This window comes from Anomaloglossus baeobatrachus, chromosome 5 (assembly GCF_048569485.1).
Source record: "Anomaloglossus baeobatrachus isolate aAnoBae1 chromosome 5, aAnoBae1.hap1, whole genome shotgun sequence".
Classification (NCBI taxonomy): Eukaryota; Metazoa; Chordata; class Amphibia; order Anura; family Aromobatidae; genus Anomaloglossus; species Anomaloglossus baeobatrachus.
In genome coordinates, this window is record NC_134357.1 from 538,141,286 (window position 1) to 538,158,159 (window position 16,874).

Below are 16,874 nucleotides of genomic sequence, written 5' to 3' on the forward strand. Positions count from 1 at the left end.
TATCTATATATATAGAAAAAAAAATAACAGCATGGGACCGGAGCTTGTCACCCTGCTATTGCACTGTATACACTCACTGTACTGGCGTGCTGCAGAACCGAGAAGCTGAGGGAGGGCGGTCACCGGCAACAGGTACACTGTGATTGGAGAGATTGGTCACAAGGCCGATCTCTCCAATCAGAGCTGCTGTAGCTGGGGGAGGGTGATCCAGTGAGGTCACCCAGCTCCAGCCAATGGCCAGTGCTACAGCTGCACTAGTCAGGGCTGCATTTCAATGTTTCAGCCACTTTCAATGGCTGGAACATTACAGTGGCTGTGATTGGTTGAGCGGCGTTCGTCAGCCAATCATAGCCTCCGTAGGTCCGGGGAGGAGACACCACCCCTCCTGAGGTCAGGTACAGGTCCCCTCTTCCCCGAATCTGCGATTTGTGCGAACCGATCGCAGTTACCGGGGGCTCCGGTGCCGCGATTACGCCATGACGGAAAGATCCGTCCTTGGTCTTTAAGGCCCAGGGCACCATGATGGATCTTTCCGTCCATGGTTGTGAAGGGGTTAAAGCACATGGCACTGTGGCTAACCTCCCTAGATGTGGTAGGAAAAGAAAAATTGACGAGAGATTTCAACGCAAGATTGTGTGGATGGTGGATAAAAAACCTTGACTAACATCCAAACAAGATGAAACTGCCATGCAGTCCGAGGGTGCAACAGTGTCAACCCATACTATCCGTCGGTGTCTGAATGAAAAGGGACTGTATGGTAGGATACCCAGGAAGACCCCACTTCTTACCTCGAGACATAAAAAAGTCAGGCTGGAGTTTGCCAAAACTTACCTGAAAAAGCCTAAAACGTTTTGGAAGAATGTTCTCTGGTCAGATGAGACAAAAGTAGAGCTGTTTGAGAAAAGCCATCAACATAGCGTTTACAGGAAAAAAAAGCATTCAAAGAAAAGAACACGGTCCCTACAGTCAAACATGGCGGAGGTTCCCTGATGTTTTGGGGTTGCTTTGCTGCCTCTGGCACTGGAAGCGATTATTCTCAGTTATTTTGGCTAAAGGTTGTGCAATGAAGTATTAGGCTAAAGGTACCAATACTTTTGTCTGGCCCATTTTTGGAGTTTTGTGTGAAATGATCAATGATCTGATTTTTGTTTCATTCTCTTTTGTGTTTTTTCATTGCAAGCAAAATAAATGAACATAATACCAAAGATTTTGTGATTGCAATCATTTTCAAGAAGAAACAGAGTATTATCTGACAGAATTTCAGGGGTGCCAATACTTTTGGCCAGCACTGTAAATATGCTCCAACTCAGGGTACATGACAAGTGGGCACTAAAGCGGATTTGCGATCTACAATGCACTGTGACCTTCTGATGCCATATCATCCTGAGATCACATTAGGCCGTGACACACTTGTGACAGTACCCACCCGTCTATGAGGGGTCTCCAGACCCTCAGGACCAGTTTTGTCCATGTTAGATGCATGGAAGGAATTCACCAACCTATTGACATTAACTTCTAATGCTGGTACCCATATAGTTTCCTGCAGACCATAACCCTTCCAGTGTACCAAATATTGGAGAACAGCGAACAAAATGAAAATCCATGATTCTTGCCACCTGAACCTCTAAGTTACCATCAACAATAACTGGAGGTTGTGATAAGGGTGACAGCTCCAAAGATGCAACATATTTCTTTAACAGTGATCTGTGAAACACATTAAGGAGCTTGAGTGCTTGCGTTAGCTCAAGAAAAAAATCCACCGTATTAATAACAACGATTAATTTGTATAGACCTATGAACCTTGGAACTAGTTTCCAAGAAGAGAAGAGGGAAGATAAACAAGATGAGGATTCAGGAGAGCAACAGGCAGCAGAGGAAATACAGGAGAACCCCACTATTAAGGATGTATTACAGGTGGTCTTCTTTTGCAAACAGGCCCTCACAACTTTAACCCAGCAAGTGCTGGGAATTCAGGGAGATATAGCTACTCTTAAGAAAGATCAGAAGAAAACTGATATGAGAACCAGTGCTGTGGAGGAAAGAGTGGGGACAGCTGAGGATCACCTAGTCGCATTGCAAAAAGCAGAAAAAAATTCCAGCAACAAATCTCTGAGATGGCTGCAAAAACGGACGACTTGGAGAATCGTTCCGGGAGGAACAATATAAGGCTGGTGGGCAATCCACAAAAAGCTGAGGGAAAAAATCCCACTGATTTAATAGAAACGTGGCTTAAAGAGAAGATTGGCACCGATAGTCTGACTAAAGGCCCCGTCACACACAGAGATATATCTTTGGCAGATCTGTGGTTGCAGTGAAATCATGGACATATTGTTCCATTTGTACACAGCCACAAACCTGGCACTGATTGTCCACAATTTCACTGCAACCACAGATCTGCCAAAGATTTATCTCTGTGTGTGACAGGGCCTTAAGTTATACGCAATTGAAAGGGCACACAGGGTTCCAATACAACCGCAACCACTTGGCAAGGGGCCCCGTATGATATTGGCTCAATTGCTCAATTACAGAGACCGAGATATTATCCTGTGCAAGGCACGAGATATGGAGGACCTAACAATAGATAGACACCCAGTAGCTATTTACCCTGATTACTCCATAACGGTACAGAAGTAAAGAATGCAATTCACAGGGGTAAAGAGACGACTCAGAGAATTGGGGGTTAAATATTCGATGATTTTCCCAGGAAAACTTCGAGTAGTAGCACTGGAGAAGGTTAATTTCTCTCTTGACCCGAAGGAGGCCATGAACTAGATAGACATCAATGCAAGGAGGCTGCAAGCAACAGGAGAAGGATAGAAGCTGGCTATCAGTGATATTGCAATCTAGTGTTTTTCCTGGACTCTAGGACTGGTTTATCATAAGCAATTGCATACGCTAGAAGAGGAGGAGACTTTCTAGGTCTACCTTTATTGCAGAGACAGTATTCCCCCCCTCCCTTTTTTTTTTGTTTTTTTTTTCTCCCGGGTTATCATTGTTGATCTTCTGATCCTATCCTTGAGTGTTAAGGGTACTTTACACACTGCAACATCGCTAGCGATCTCGTTAGCGATGTGAAATTCTAGATCGCAAGTGTGATCTTTCGAGATCGCACATGCGTAAAATGAGCTATGTGCGATCTCGAAAGATCGCACTTGCGATCTAGAATTTCACATCGCTAACGAGATCGCTAGTGATGTCGCAGTGTGTAAAGTACCCTTTAGATGGGACAGGGGAATTTACTAACAATTAGTTGGATAATGACAGGAGGAGGATAATATTTCTTATTATGGCCATGCGGCGGCGATTGATAAATCTTTACATTTTCAATTTTCAGGTTAACTGTTTACATTACAAAAGACAACAAATATGGTTAAGGTGGGAGGTGAATTAGGGAGTTCTGCTCACTAAGATGAGACAGGTTTGGTATGGGAGGAAAAGAGGAGGGAGGTTGACCGGTCTAGGACAAACCCCATTCCCCATAAGTGAGTAAAAGATGTAAATCGGAGGTGGAGGAGTTTAGTTGGGGTGGTTTCAAGGGGTGGGCTAGGGAAGAGGAAGACTCAGCATACAGAGGGACAGGATGCCTGTATAAAGATAACCAGTGATATCCAATATGGGAGGGGAGATTAAAGCATTGTGTTGGAATGTAAGGGGACTGTCAGATAGAGGTAGAAGAGATGTAATGATAAAATATATGCTAGACCAGAGACTATCAGTAATGTGTTTATTGGAAACACATTTGACAAAAGAAACAACGACTGTACTGAGCAAACAATGGGTACAAAAGGCATATCATTCTACTTTCTCCACTTATGCTAGAGGGGTCTCTGTGTTGGTTCATAGATCCGCCCAATATGAAGAAGTGGAGACATGGATAGATACAGAGGGACAGTATGTAATGGTGATTTTGTAAGTTGTATGTACAATTGTTATGCATTACTGCTATATTTGTTCCACCGCCTTACTCTGGTGCTAAAATTAGAGAGGTCAGAGAGCGCTGGGCCAAATGGGGAAATTTGCCATTCTTGTTGATAGGTGACTTTAATAATGTTATAGATGCATATTGGGAAAGGAGCAAAAAGTCACGAGAGGCACGAAGTGATGGAGCAACAGCGTTTGGTACTTTTATCCAAGAATTGGGGCTGGTTGACGTTTGGAGGATAAGAAATTTGGATGTGATCTGTTTTTCATGTCATTCCGAGACTCATGGCACACTTTCACGCATAGACCTGGCCTTGGGAAATGATCTGATGGATTCTGAGATTTCACATGTCGAATACTTGACCAGAGTAATATCGGATCATAGTCCAATTCTGGTCTCTATTAAAAAGCGAGGAATAGGGGAGAGGATAACAAGAGAATGGAAGCTGCACCCAGTATGGTTAAACAGTATTGATATGAAGGGTATATCTCGTGAAATGCTGGAATTTTTTACTCTTAATAGAGGTAGTGCAGATCCCTTGGTGATTTGAACACTCCCTAGTTAGGAGTGTTCAAATCACGAAATTGATAAGGGTGCCCATACTTTTGCACCGGTCAAATTTTGTTTAAATGCGGATTGCACATTTTCTGTTAGTACAATAAACCTCATTTCAATCCAGAAATATTACTCAGTCCATCAGTTATTAGATATATGAAACTGAAATAGCTGTTGCAAAAACCCAAATTGTTATAAAGAAAAAAGGTCAACATTAATAGGGGTGCCCAAACTTTTTCATGTAACTGTATCAGGGAGGCGATAATAACAGTAATTCCTAAAGAGGATAAGGACCCAAAACTACCCGAATCATACAGACCCATTTCATTGTTAACAACTGATGTTAAAATCCTGGCCAAAGTACTCTCTGATCGATTAACAGAGGTGATATCTGCTTTAATTCACCCAGATCAGTCGGGTTTCATGCCTAGTAGATCTACGGCGAAAAATATGCGAAGATTTTACCTTAACATACGATACGATACGTTACGATACGATACACTTTATTGATCCCGTGGGAAATTATGGTATCACAGCAGCACAACTTAATAATAACATGAATTACTTAATTGACAAGACAGTAGAGTTGACAGAAGAACATTATACATTAGATTAGGTCATATACAGTGGGTAAACTGAGAAGTAGAAGAAATAAAGAAGTAAACATTCACCTTGATGATTTAACACTAATGTTATTGTTGTTCATTCCCATAGCAGTTGGCACAAATTATTTGCTATATTTTTCCTTCTTACACCTTACTTAGAAGGATTAGCCGGTTACTGAAGGTGCTCTTCTGTCTCATGAATAGCTCATATAATGGATGTGCATTATCTATATATATAATTGCCTTATTCTGTCTGTCTATCTGTCTGTCTGTCTGTCTGTCTTGCTCCAAAATTGTGTCGTTACAGGGACAACTTTCGGATTGGCCGCCGGGCTCGGCCTGGCCCCGCCCACCCCCACGGATTGGCCGCACGCCTTGGCCTGGCCCCGCCCCCCGCATGGATTGGCCGCTCGCCCCGACCCTCCGCACGCATCGACCGCTCGACCACGCCCCTTCCCCCGAATTCAAACGAAGCCCCGACTCCCCCAGCCCAGACATAACCTTGCGATGCTGGGATCGTGACGGAGCTGGTGTGCGCTGGTAACCATGATAAACATCGGATAACTATAGGAAGTGCTTCCCTTAGTTACCCGATGTGTATCATGGTTACCAGCGTACACCGGCTCCCGGTACACATGTGCAGGGAGCTGGCATACGCTGCGGTCAATAATGAAGTGTCATGCAGCGGTGAAAGAGTTAAAGACACTGCAAGACACTTCATTATAGGCAGCGGGCACCCCCAGAAGAGAGAAGACAGAAGAAAGAAGACCCCGCAGTCATACTCATCAGACGCCGACCGGGAGCAGGTGAGCGCATCAAGGTCCTGCAGCGGCGGAACACACACACACACATCAGATCACACTCACTCACTCTCACACACACCTCACACACACATCAGATCGCATCCACACACTCACAACATCCAGTGATATCGCTTGCTTCTCGGCGGCGATACTGTGCGTGCAGTGACCTTCCAGGACCTGCCGGAGGATCACATGGCTGGAAGCATGTGGTATCTCTGGATGTTGTGAGTGTGTGAGCGCGTATGTGCGATATCGTCAGTGTGTGTGTGTGTGTGTGTATGCGATCGGATGTGTGCGTGTATGCAATCGGATGTGTGCGTGTATGCGATCGGATGTGTGCGTGTATGCGATCGGATGTGTGCGTGTATGCGATCGGATGTGTGCGTGTATGCGATCGGATGTGTGCGTGTATGCGATCGGATGTGTGAGTGTCGGCAGAAGGCAGAGGAGCATGGCATGCAGCACAGCTGCTGGGACCGCCCACCGGAGGGCACAGGGAGAAGTGGGGTGTGAGTGTATGCGATCAGATGTGTGCGTGTATACTGATGTGTGACTGTGCAGCACGATGGGGGGTGCGCAGCATGGGGGATGGAGCACGATGGGGGGTGTGCAGCATGGGGGATGAAGCACGATGGGGGGTGCGCAGCATGGGGGATGGAGCACGATGGGGGGTGCGCAGCATGGGGGATGGAGCACAATGGGGGGTGCGCAGCATGGGGGATGGAGCACAATGGGGGGTGCGCAGCATGGGGGATGGAGCACGATGGGGGGTGCGCAGCATGGGGGATGGAGCATGATGGGGAGTGCGCAGCATGGGGGATGGAGCACGATGGGGAGTGCGCAGCATGGGGGATTGAGCACGATGGGGAGCGCAGCATGGGGGATGGAGCACGATGGGGGGGTCAATTAGAGGCAAATCTCATCTTTTTATGTGGGAGAACTTTGGACAAATTCAGCCAGTTCCCAAGCTTTTTAGCCATGGTGGCCAGTGGTGACATGATGTTTATGAATTGATCTTGTGGAAAGTGGTTGTCAATAACATGGACTAATGCGATGTATTCCCGGGTCAGTGTGCAATAGTGAAAGTTACCATTAACAGGATTTTCTGATGTACATAATATCCATGTAAAAGGAAAAATGAATTTATGAGTGGACTTTCCTGTATATTCCTCAGTGCTGCACTATATATACTTTTTCATATCGTCAATTTATGATTTTGTGCGTTTTTTAATTTGAGACTTATACATAGAGCGCGGGCTGTTGAAGGCTTATGTGGTGAATATCATTCTAGCCTGATTTTGTATCTGGCTCTTTGCTGTCCCAGAAGTGGCAGAGATTGAGTGCACTGAATGGATCTGTTCATCTCTAGTCCCAACCGTCCTGGATACAGCAGCACATGCCCGGATTTGGGCCTACATGTCTGCTGAATGTCCCTCACTGCCACCGCCGCTCTGACATCTGCTCCTGCCAGGGTAGAAAGAAGTGACAAAGGGGTGTGGCCAAAATGTGTCACAATGTGCGGCTTGTCTCCTTTTCTATTCTTCAGAAGTTGCGAGGTATTGCTCATCTAGTCTGGCCACTCAAATGGGGGCTGTAAGGCCAAAACTGGATGTGCCAAGGGAGAAACACAATACTATATATACGTACACACACAGCGCTGCTCAGTACACACACGGCTCCAATCCGTACACCTCGTACACGCGCGGTTACGCTCCATACACACACGGCTCTGCTCCGTACACACACGGCTCTGCTCCGTACACCCCGTACACACACGGCTCCGCTCCGTACACCTCGTACACACACGGCTCCGCTCCGTACACCTCGTACACACACGGCTCTGCTCCGTACACCCCGTACACACACGGCTCTACTCCGTACACACACGACTCCGCTCCGTACACCCCGTACACACACGGCTCCGCTCCAGACACCTCGTACACACACGGCTCCGCTCCGCACACCTCGTACACACACGGCTCCGCTCCGTACAGCTCGTACACACACGGCTCCGCTCCAGACACCTCGTACACACACGGCTCCGCTCCGTACACCTCGTACACACACGGCTCCGCTCCAGACACCTCGTACGCACTCGGCTCTGCTACATCCACACTGTAAACCCCTCCTGACCCCACTGTAATGGGGTGCCAGGGGTGCCTCGGGGATTGTAGTCGTGGCCCCTTCTGCTAGGCTTACCCCTGGTGCCGCCGTCACTTTGGGGACAGGAGATGCCTTGGTGGGGCAGAGTGTGGTGGTGCAGATGTCGTCCGACGTACAAACACTTTCCAGGCATGATTCGGTGCAATCAAAAGGCATTCTCTATTACAGTTCTTCACACAACCGGCAGTTATAGATGAGTTCACACTTCCTTTAGCTGGGGAAAAACCTGTCCTGACGTCTCCTCCAGTGGGGATGTGCCCGGCTAATCCGCTTCACCTGGCTCCCACTACGGCTACCCACAGACCGGACCCACACCGATACTGCTTCGCACTTGAGGTTCCGCCTTCTCCTTTTCTCTCCGGCTTTCCTATTCACCCACACTCTGCCCCTTCTCTACTTCTTCTCTCCCGTCCCGTACTCGACTGCCCCTGATTCTCACTTTTTTCCTAACAACTCTCCCTCTCCCTCCCCTTTCAGCTGCCGGCTCCTCCTTTCCTCTGCCCTGTTTCTGTGGTGACAGCCGTCCCACCCGGCCACTAGGGGATCCCCTGAAACAGTAAAAGCATTCAACAATAAAACATTTTTATTAAATCGCATTAACATTCCGGGGAAACTGTACCTCCTTGTAAGGGGTCTGCCCACCCCTTACATACCTCCCCTCTTTAAGCCTAAGCCTCCCGGCAAGGCATAAACCTAAAAACACATTTATATGAAAAAGTCATTACAATAAAACTATGACATGTTCACCTTAGGGCACACGCAAAGGGCGCACCAGTCCGGCGCCCGGAGTCCCTCCTGAGAGCTCCCGGTCTTAGAAGAAAGCGTGCCCGGAGGCCTTCAGTAAGCACTCCCGGTCTTTGAAGATCTTCCGCCCGGAGGCTTTTGCAGCACTCCCGGTCTTAGACGGCAGGAACACAAAACAACACGTTCTCCTTCAATAACGCGGAGGGAGCCCCTGGCTCAGTCCAGCATCAGGCTCCTTCCGGGCTTAGTAGCTTGAACCGATTGCAAACAACGGAACTTCTTCGGCTCTGAACAATGCCGGTCTTTAACATAAACAGGTCTACTTCTTCCAATCTGGACAGTTCACTCTTGGTGATAGGCACGTTGCCATTCGGCCCGTTGAGCCTTCACGTAGTCCGACAAAGACTGTCCAGGCAACCGGCGCAGCCTCCGGAAGGGCTCATAATTAACGGTCGGCTCCGGTGTCTCAGTCTCCGGTCTTGTCTCCTCAACTCCCAACGGGGGTGACGGGGTCGCTGCACGGGTCGGCTGGGGGCTGCCCATGACGATTACCGGGTGAGTCACCAGGCTCTGTTGTATAGCCAGCACCGCCGGGGTCCCCTTCTCCGGGTCAACGCTCGGTCCGGTCATGATCTCAGGTGCCACCGCCAGTGTGCTTTTCGGGTGGGAGTTCTCAGCTAGTACCGGTCTTTGCTGGGCACGTCGCCGGTATTGGCATTCCTCCCACTCGATTTCTTGCTGCCATTGGGCAGCCTCTTGGGTAGTGGGCATCCGGGTCACTCCGACCGCAAAGAGGCCCCGGCATCCCACCTCTCTCATAAACCGCACCTTCTCCCCCGGGTATAAAGTGTGGAGGCGCTGTGGTAGGCCCTCGGTGTTAAGGTTCACCCGGTTATAAAAGTAGTGATCGCCGGTCTCTTCATCCTCGATGAAACCGTAGCCTTCTTTCTGGTTAAACTTCACCACCGTCCCGATGGTACACTGGCGTTCAAATTCCTCACTCCGGGGACCGGCCATCATTTCACGGGCTACGGTCTCGGCCAGTAGTCTCTCCTGTACCGGGTCGGGTTCTGGTGATGGAGACTTCCGCTGAGTCTAGGACGACGGCTGCACTGGATCCCAGAAGAAACCCCAGTTGTCCTTTTCCAGCTCCCAGGTGTGTGGTTCTTCCGGGGCCGGGACGGTTACGTGGGTTGAAGATCCCACCGCGACTGGCGGGGGTATCTCCGGGCACGGGTATGGGGTTCCCAGAAGCCTGTTTCCCGACGGCAGCTGTGTGGTGTAAGTCGCTCGGACCTCGGTCGTGGTCTCTCCGGTCGCGGCGTCCCAGGTCGTAACCCAGGTGACTTTCGTGGGCCGCTCCGGTCCTCCGGGTACAGCCGGTAGGTTGAGAGGAAGTCCTTCCGCAGCTGCAGCCGCAGTCTGCTTAGGGCGTCCTCTGCCCTGGTTAGTTGCTGCTAGCGCGGCCACCACATCTTGCTGCTTTCCTGCGGTCTCCATCTTGCTTGCAGTCAGCGTCTCTGGTAATGGCGGCGGGGTCAGTGGAGTTGCTGGAGGAAGTGGAGGCGGGCCTACTTTTCCCGCTCTTGGGTATACTCCACCCCCATTCTCCCACATCAGATCGACCCCTCCGCGGCGGTTCTTCTTTTTTTCTGGAACACCGCCCACTTCACATGTTTTTCTCGGCATCCTGGAGCCAGCACCTCCCCTCTTTGGGCGGAGTACTCCGTACTTCTTTTTCTTCACCGGCCAGCCCCAGGCTCTTCTTTTGGCGCCAATTTTTCGTGCGCTCTCAGTGTTCTCAAAGACGACGGCCATCTTGCCGCCATCTCGTGCCCGGTCCAACGCCTCAGGCACTGCTTCTTCTTCCCACCATGGGATCGGGACTCTGCTCCAATAATCCGGATCCTGTGCCCTAGGCACCACTTGGTCTCCGTCTTCTTGGGTCGGGACCCCTTGCATATGATCCGGATCCTGCCGACTACGCCACATGTAACGGGGTGCCAGGGGTGCCCCCGGGGCTGTAGTCGTGGCACTTAACACGAGGCTTACCCCTGGTACCGCCGTCACTATCGGGACAGGAGATGTCTTGGTGGGGCAGAGTGTGGTGGTGAAGATGTCGTCCGACGTATAAACACGTTCCAGGCATGATTCGGTGCAATCAAAAGGCATTCTTTATTACACAGTTCTTCACACAACCGGCAGTTATAGATGAGTTCACACTTCCTTTAGCTGGGGAAAAACCTGTCCTGACGTCTCCTCCAGTGGGGATGTGCCCGGCTAATCCGCTTCACCTGGCTCCCACTACGGCTACCCACAGCCCGGACCCACACCGATACTGCTTCACACTTGAGGTTCCGCCTTCTCCTTTTCTCTCCGGCTTTCCTATTCACCCACACTCTGCCCCTTCTCTACTTCTTCTCTCCCGTCCCGTACTCGACTGCCCCTGATTCTCACTTTTTTCCTAACAACTCTCCCTCTCCCTCCCCTTTCAGCTGCCGGCTCCTCCTTTCCTCTGCCCTGTTTCTGTGGTGACAGCCGTCCCACCCGGCCACTAGGGGATCCCCTGAAACAGTAAAAGCATTCAACAATAAAACATTTTTATTAAATCGCATTAACATTCCGGGGAAACTGTACCTCCTTGTAAGGGGTCTGCCCACCCCTTACACCACACATAACCTTCCCCTCATCCAGCACCATGACACCCAGCACAGCAGAGTCCTGCATACACTGAGGAGCTGATCATGTGACCCCTGACTCCTCCCCTCCATGTGACATCATCACTGGTCCTGGAAGCACAGAGCAGCCATATATCTAGTGTGCGGCTCTGCAGGAGGAGGTATGTGGAGATTCCCCATTACTGGGGGCATTAACCCCTTCAGCTCTGAGACTTTCTTGGGGTTTTTCTCTCGCTGATTTCTATGAATCGTGAGGTTTTTGTTCCTTTTCCTCTGATAGATACAGACGCCCCAACTATGAGAGGCCGGAAGTGAGGAAACCCGTCTGCCCTCAGTCCTCGGCCCCTTTCTGCCCTCAGTCCTCGGCCCCTTTCCTGCCCTCAGTCCTCGGCCCCTTTCTGCCCTCAGTCCTCGGCCCCTTTCCTGCCCTCGGTCCTCGGCCCCTTTCCTGCCCTCGGTCCTCGGCCCCTTTCCTGCCCTCGGTCCTCGGCCCCTTTCTGCCCTCGGTCCTCGGCCCCTTTCTGCCCTCAGTCCTCGGCCCCTTTCCTGCCCTCAGTCCTCGGCCCCTTTCCTGCCCTCGGTCCTCGGCCCCTTTCCTGCCCTCGGTCCTCGGCCCCTTTCTGCCCTCGGTCCTCGGCCCCTTTCTGCCCTCGGTCCTCGGCCCCTTTCCTGCCCTCGGTCCTCGGCCCCTTTCCTGCCCTCGGTCCTCGGCCCCTTTCTGCCCTCGGTCCTCGGCCCCTTTCTGCCCTCGGTCCTCGGCCCCTTTCCTGCCCTCAGTCCTCGGCCCCTTTCTGCCCTCAGTCCTCGGCCCCTTTCTGCCCTCAGTCCTCGGCCCCTTTCTGCCCTCAGTCCTCGGCCCCTTTCTGCCCTCAGTCCTCGGCCCCTTTCTGCCCTCGGTCCTCGGCCCCTTTCCTGCCCTCGGTCCTCGGCCCCTTTCCTGCCCTCGGTCCTCGGCCCCTTTCTGCCCTCGGTCCTCGGCCCCTTTCCTGCCCTCGGTCCTCGGCCCCTTTCTGCCCTCGGTCCTCGGCCCCTTTCTGCCCTCGGTCCTCGGCCCCTTACTTGCTACCACACAGTAATGTTTCCACAGTACCGGCCGCCGTTCCCTCCACCACAGTGTAATGTTCCTGTCATGGGTGACAGATAGTTCTGTGGTGTCCGGCAAAAGAAGGTCTCAGCGTTTGGCTGCCCTAAATGCTCCCTGACTTTCTATTGTTTGTGCTGTCAGTATTCAGTGTACTAGGTAGCTCCTCTTCTGGATTTTCATCCTCTTCCATTTAAGACCCAGCAGATCTCTTCTTCCCTTCAGCTTCCAATCATCTGTAATTCCCCTTGGGTTTAAATACTCTCTTTTTCCATGGATTTGTGCTGGTGGTATTCAGTTCATTCAAGCTCAGGCTGCAAGCAAGGGGCTTGCAATCATCTGTAGTATTGGGGGGTTTTTTAAATTATAATTTTTATTTATTTTCAAAAGCAAACAAGTCATTACATAGAACAAATAATAATAATATCAACAAAATTATCAGCAAAATGACAAGAAAATTGCATATCGCACCATTTACATTTACAATTCAGTACAACATCTAATCAATGTTCACAGTATTCAGAGTAAGACTCAGAATCTTTAATACCTCACGGAAACCCTTATAACTAACTCTATAAATGAATTTGCAACCATCCTGTGAAACTCTCCTACTCCCCCCCCCCCCCCCCCTGAACCCACCACTACTCAAACCCACTCCCACCTGGTCACCTTCAACTCCCACCTCCAATCCTCCGAGTGTACCACCTAACTTCTCAGAGTGATACCACGCCGTCTCCTTAAATGGTGACATTAAGCGTTCTATTTCCTCCAAATTGAAGTAGGTTATAATAAACTCCCTCCACTTTTTGAAGTGACTGCCCAATCGTCCCGACTTCCTTCCAGCATCAAGGCTCTCCAACTCCATCAGCCGTTTTATATGGATTATTACTTCTTCGAACGAGGGTACTTTTGACTCCAACCAATATTTCAGTATCATCCTCTTTGTTGCAAGTATGATTACATGTAGTAGTGAAGGGGGATGTTTACTCCTCCTCCCCTCGACGTTCACCCCCTCCCCAGCATGGAACAGAACCAGAGTAGGGGAGAGAAGGAGTTTGATGTCCCACAGTTTAGCAACACACTTTGATACTTGGGCCCACAGTGGCTCAAGGTGGGGACACAGCCACAATCCATGGTAGAGATCCGTTGCTTCTAAATTGCATTTCGGACAACGAGTAATCCTCTCAGGATTCTCAAGCTTTCTGGGCAAATTGAATGCATAGATCGCCCGATGCATCACTTTATACTGAGTCTCCCGCCACTGTTCATTCAGTATTGCTTTTCGTAGGGCCCTCCGCCCCTCCCTGATCTTTGTTCCAATGTCGGGGTCCCCTAGTTGCTTTTCCCATGGTTTAAAGAAACTCTCTGGCTGATAGCCAGTCAACTGGTCTCGCATTGCCCCATATAAAGATGAAATTGACGAGGACGTTTGTGCCAACTTGACCAGGCCGTCAAATGTATTTAGTGACACCTCCGACGATATGTCTTGCAATTGAGCCATAACCTTATGCTTCACCTGATCATACTGGATTATTTGGTTAGGATTCAACCCATAATTGCCTACCAATTCTTCTCTCCCCAACCATCTTGGCTCAGAAGGATGAAAAAGATGGGAGACCCTCTGTATGCCTTTCTGCCTCCATTCTTCAAATAGCTTATTGCTAATTCCCTGGCTGAACCCTGGATTATCCCATAGGGGTAGATATTTAGAAATTTTATATGACAACTTGTAATGCTTCCTCACTGCCCTCCAGGCTGCTATCGTATCCTTAAAAAGAGCAGAATGCTTGATTTTTTTGGGGTAGATTAGCTTGACTGGTGTGAAGAAGGGCCTATAAATCCCATGGAAACGCATAATCTCTCTCAACTCCAAGGGACACGTGTTTCTGTGAGCCATGAATCCAATCCATCCAATACCTGGATAAACAGGCCAGATTGTAACCCCTAACATTTGGTAGGTTTAATCCCCCATTATACTTTGATGCAGTCAGCTTCCTTATACCAATGCGAGCTCGTTTCCCCCTCCACACAAACCTCGAGAAACTTCTATTAAGAAGTTCAACATCCTTATGTCTCAAGAGCAAAAGGTAGAGTTTGGATATGATACATCAACTTAGACATGGACATCATCTTAATTAATTGTGCTCTGCCCATGATGTTCAACGGGAGGTCCTGCCATCTCTGGAGGTCCTGAACTATTTGATTTATAAGAGGTGGGTAGTTTAGGTTATATAAAGAAGTTGTTGGTCCCTTCATTTGTAGTATTGTTGCTGTAAGTTTGCTGAACTTCTATGTGAGTCGTCAGTACAGTACACTACAGTTCAAAAGTTTAAGGTCACTTAGATCTTTCCTTATTTTTTTAAAGAAAAGCACATTTTTTTTTTTCAATGAAGCTGACATTAAATTAAACAGAAATACACTCTACATTGTTAATGTGGTAAATGACTATTCTAGCTGCAAACGTCTGTTTTTAATGCAATATCTACATAGGTGTATAGAGACCCATTTCCAACAAACACCACTCCAGTGTTCTAATGGTCCATTGTGTTTGCTAACTGTGTTAGAAGGCTAATGGTTGTTTAGAAATCCCTTAAAAACCCTTGTGTAAGTATGTTAGCACAGCTGAAAACAGTGATTAGAGAAGCTATAAAACTGACCTTCCTTTGAGCTAGTTGAGAATCTGGAGCATTACATTTGTTCGTTCCATTAAACTCTCATAATAACCAGAAAAAGAGAACTTTCATGTGAAACTCGACAGTGTATTCTTGTTCTTAGAAATGAAGGATATTCCCTGCAAGAAATTGCCACGAAACTGAAAATTTCCTACAACGGTGTGTGCTACTCCCTTCTGAGGAGAGCACAAACAGGCACTAACCAGAGTAGAAAGAGAAGTTGCGGGGACCCGCTGCACAACTGAGCAACAAGACAAGTACATTAGCGTCTCTAGTTTGAGAAATTGACACCTTACAGGTCCTCAACTGACAGCTTCATTAAATAGTACCCGCAAAATGCCAGTGTCAACATGGTAGACACACATTTTTTTGTTTTTAAAGAAGCCTGTAAACTGTTCTGTAGGCTTCGGCCTTACTCCTCTTTAGATGAGGAACAGTGAGTGGGGATTGTGATCTCGGTGTTGCAAGGGGATCCACAATCCTGGGCTTTCTCTTTGCCGCATGCTTCCAGTTGTCTCCGGTCAGTGGATGAATTTTTTGAGGCTTTGGATCTCATCGATGATCCTAACCGAGTCTCTTTGATGTCTCCTAGGAGTCCAGGCTGCATTGCCTCCAGCAGGGGGATCCGTCAGCAAAGACTTATTGTTCAGAATTTCGTAGATGTGCAACCGACACCAAGTGGAATGATCTGGCTGTTAGGCCCTGACAGAATTGTCTTCTTTCTGAAAGGTTGAAAGATGCCTTGCTGATTTAAGAAACTCCTGAGTCCTTGGAGGCTGCCATGTCCTTGGCTGTATGTGTGGACAGACGTGTGGACAGACCATTTTTCCTGGGGACTCTTTCTCGGTGCAGTACCCCATTGCTGGGCGGGGTGGCGATCTGGGGGTGGACCATCACCCATGGGTTTGGAGGTGCCCATGCAGCTGGGGGGAGCCACTACTTTGCAAGTTCCCACTAAAATCCGTAAAGAGAAGGTGGTTCTTTTTGTGGTAGAGAGGATCATTTTGTTGGAGTCTGTTTCTCACTTCTTAAGCAGAAAGGAACATCTGGAACCCGGCTTATGCTTTGTGGTGTGGGGATGGACAATCATGGTGTGTGTTTGTCTTCCACATGTAATTCGCTTTGTACTGACAGCAGGGGTTGTGCTAGAGAGCAGTATTTGTGTTTGTGGACAGTGGAGCAGGACTCAGCATGGTGGTTGCTCTGTGTGTACGAACTCATGGGCTTACCTGCAGTATGTTAACTAAATCGATCTCCTTCTATGCCATAGACTTGGTTCCACTTGCTCAGTGATGCCTAACACAGATGTTACATGATAGAAAACTGAGGATAGGACCCCCTGCATTATGAAGTAATTTCCTGCTATGTCTTGGAAGGCTTCCCCACTCTTATTGTACTGGGTCTACCCTGGTTAGTGAAACATAATCCTGTGGTGGATTGGCAATCCAGGGAAATTGTGGAGTGGCGAAACTACTGTTTTGATAACTGTCTGAATATCTCTCTCTGCAGTCTCCATGGTGACCTTACCGGCATTTTTGTCTGGGTTTGATGATGTATTTTTTGAAAGGGGGTGTCAGGATTTGCCTCCCCATCGTGTATATGCCTGTTCCCATTAATCTGCTTCCTGGAGCATAATTTCCCAAGTCCAGAC

The 16,874-nt window shown here is 48.9% G+C and overlaps 1 protein-coding gene across 1 annotated transcript in view; it reads left to right on the forward strand.

The window, feature by feature from the left end:
* The window catches only part of LOC142312195 (uncharacterized), a 102,644-nt gene that overhangs the window by 45,560 nt on the left and 40,210 nt on the right, over window positions 1-16,874 (forward strand). The gene's annotated exons all lie outside the window — the stretch shown is intronic.